The sequence below is a fragment of the Coregonus lavaretus genome, assembly GCF_964263955.1.
Source record: "Coregonus lavaretus genome assembly, contig: HAP1_SCAFFOLD_240, whole genome shotgun sequence".
NCBI classification, from domain to species: Eukaryota; Metazoa; Chordata; class Actinopteri; order Salmoniformes; family Salmonidae; genus Coregonus; species Coregonus lavaretus.
The window spans coordinates 17501-22050 of NW_028164405.1; positions in this window are offsets into that span (position 1 = coordinate 17501).

Consider the following 4550-nt stretch of genomic DNA (forward strand, 5'->3'; position numbering starts at 1 on the left):
AAACACACTAGACAACTGCCATACACAATACACAACTGCCACACACACTAGACAACTGCCAAATACACTACACAACTGCCAAACACACTAGACAACTGCAAAACACACTAGACAACTGCCAAACACACTACAACACTGCCAAACACAATACACAACTGCCAAAAAAACTAGACAACTGCCAAACACATTAGACAACTGCCAAACACACTAGACAACTGCCAAACACACTAGACAACTGCCACACACACAAGACAACTGCCAAGTACACTACACAACTGCCAAACACACTAGACAACTGCAAAACACACTAGACAACTGCCAAACACACTACAACCCTGCCAAACACACTACACAACTGCCAAAAACATTAGACAACTGCCTAACACACTAGACAACTGCCAAACACACTAGTCAACTGCCACACACAATAGACAACTGCGAAACACACTAGACAACTGCCAAACACACTAGCCAACTCTCACTCACACTAGACAACTGCCAAACACACTAGCCAACTGCAACACACACTAGCCAACTCCCTCACACACTAGACATCTGCCAAACACACTAGCCAACTGCCACACACACTAGACAACTGCCACACACACTAGACAATTGACAAACACACTAGACAACTGCCATACACAATACACAACTGCCACACACACTAGACAACTGCAAAACACACTAGACAACTGCCAAACACACTACAACCCTGCCAAACACACGACACAACTGCCAAAAACACTAGACAACTGCCAAACACTTTAGACAACTGCCAAACACACTAAACAACTGCCAAACACACTAGACAACTGCCACACACACTAAACAACTGCCACACACAATAGACAACTGCGACACACACTAGACAACTGCCAAACACACTAGACAACTGCCAAACACACTAGACAACTGCCACACACACTAGACAATTGGCAAACACACTAGACAACTGCCACACACACTAGACAACTGACACACACACTAGACAACTGACAAACACACTAGACAACTGCCAAACACACTACAACACTGCCAAACACAATACACAACTGCCAAAAAAAACTAGACAACTGCCAAAGACATTAGACAACTGCCAAAAACACTAGACAACTGCCAAACACACTAGACAACTGCCACACACAAAAGACAACTGCCAAGTACACTACACAACTGCCAAACACACTAGACAACTGCAAAACACACTAGACAACTGCCAAACACACTACAACCCTGCCAAACACACTACACAACTGCCAAAAACACTAGACAACTGCCAAACACACTAGACAACTGCCAAACACACTAAACAACTGCCAAACACACTAGTCAACTGCAACACACAATAGACCACTGCGAAACACACTAGACAACTGCCAAACACACTAGTCAACTGCCACACACAATAGACAACTGCGAAACACACTAGACAACTGCCAAACACACTAGCCAACTCTCACACACACTAGACAACTGCCAAACACACTAGCCAACTGCAACACACACTAGCCAACTCCCTCACACACTAGACATCTGCCAAACACACTAGCCAACTGCCACACACACTAGACAACTGCCACACACACTAGACAACTGACAAACACACTAGACAACTGCCATACACAATACACAACTGCCACACACACTAGACAACTGCAAAACACACTAGACAACTGCCAAACACACTACAACCCTGCCAAACACACGACACAACTGCCAAAAACACTAGACAACTGCCAAACACTTTAGACAACTGCCAAACACACTAAACAACTGCCAAACACACTAGACAACTCCCACACACACTAAACAACTGCCACACACAATAGACAACTGCGACAGACACTAGACAACTGCCAAACACACTAGACAACTGCCAAACACACTAGACAACTGCCACACACACTAGACAACTGCCAAACACACTAGACAACTGCCACACACACTAGACAACTGACACACACACTAGACAACTGCCAAACACACGACAAAACTGCCAAAAACACTAGACAACTGTCAAACACATTATACAACTGCCAAACACACTAAACAACTGCCAAACACACTAGACAACTGCCACACACACTAAACAACTGCCACACACAATATACAACTGCGACACACACTAGACAACTGGCAAACACACTAGACAACTGCCAAACACACTAGACAACTGCCACACACACTAGACAACTGCCAAACACACTAGACAACTGCCACACACACTAGACAACTGACAAACACACTACACAACTGCCATACACAATACACAACTGCCACACACACTAAACAACTGCCACACACAATATACAACTGCGACACACACTAGACAACTGGCAAACACACTAGACAACTGCCAAACACACTAGACAACTGCCACACACACTACACAACTGCCAAACACACTAGACAACTGCCACACACACTAGACAACTGCCAAACACACTAGACAACTGCCAAAAACACTAGACAACTGCCAAACACACTAGACAACTGCCAAACACACTAAACAACTGCCAAACACACTAGTCAACTGCAACACACAATAGACAACTGCGAAACACACTAGACAACTGCCAAACACACTAGTCAACTGCCACACACACTAGACAACTGCCAAACACACTAGCCAACTGCAACACACACTAGCCAACTCCCTCACACACTAGACATCTGCCAAACACACTAGCCAACTGCCACACACACTAGACAACTGCCACACACACTAGACAACTGACAAACACACTAGACAACTGCCATACACAATACACAACTGCCACACACACTAGACAACTGCAAAACACACTAGACAACTGCCAAACACACTACAACCCTGCCAAACACACGACACAACTGCCAAAAACACTAGACAACTGCCAAACACTTTAGACAACTGCCAAACACACTAAACAACTGCCAAACACACTAGACAACTCCCACACACACTAAACAACTGCCACACACAATAGACAACTGCGACACACACTAGACAACTGCCAAACACACTAGACAACTGCCAAACACACTAGACAACTGCCACACACACTAGACAACTGCCAAACACACTAGACAACTGCCACACACACTAGACAACTGACACACACACTAGACAACTGACAAACACACTAGACAACTGCCAAACACACTACAACACTGCCAAACACAATACACAACTGCCAAAAAAACTAGACAACTACCAAAGACATTAGACAACTGCCAAAAACACTAGACAACTGCCAAACACACTAGACAACTGCCACACACAAAAGACAACTGCCAAGTACACTACACAACTGCCAAACACACTAGACAACTGCAAAACACACTAGACAACTGCCAAACACACTACAACCCTGCCAAACACACTACACAACTGCCAAAAACACTAGACAACTGCCAAACACACTAGACAACTGCCAAACACACTAAACAACTGCCAAACACACTAGTCAACTGCAACACACAATAGACAACTGCGAAACACACTAGACAACTGCCAAACACACTAGCCAACTCTCACACACACTAGACAACTGCCAAACACACTAGCCAACTGCAACACACACTAGACAACTTCCACACACACTAGACAACTGACAAACACACTACACAACTGCCATACACAATACACAACTGCCACACACACTAGACAACTGCAAAATACACTAGACAACTGCCAAACACACTGCAACCCTGCCAAACACACGACAAAACTGCCAAAAACACTAGACAACTGTCAAACACATTATACAACTGCCAAACACACTAAACAACTGCCAAACACACTAGACAACTGCCACACACACTAAACAACTGCCACACACAATATACAACTGCGACACACACTAGACAACTGGCAAACACACTAGACAACTGCCAAACACACTAGACAACTGCCACACACACTAGACAACTGCCAAACACACTAGACAACTGCCACACACACTAGACAACTGACAAACACACTACACAACTGCCATACACAATACACAACTGCCACACACACTAAACAACTGCCACACACAATATACAACTGCGACACACACTAGACAACTGGCAAACACACTAGACAACTGCCAAACACACTAGACAACTGCCACACACACTACACAACTGCCAAACACACTAGACAACTGCCACACACACTAGACAACTGCCAAACACACTAGACAACTGCCAAACACACTAGACAACTGCCACACACACTAAACAACTGCCAAACACACTAGACAACTGCCACACACACTAAACAACTGCCACACACAATAGACAACTGCGACACACACTAGACAACTGCCAAACACACTAGACAACTGCCAAACACACTAGACAACTGCCACACACACTAGACAATTGCCAAACACACTAGACAACTGCCACACACACTAGACAACTGACACACACACTAGACAACTGACAAACACACTAGACAACTGCCAAACACACTACAACACTGCCAAACACAATACACAACTGCCAAAAAAAACTAGACAACTGCCAAAGACATTAGACAACTGCCAAAAACACTAGACAACTGCCAAACACAC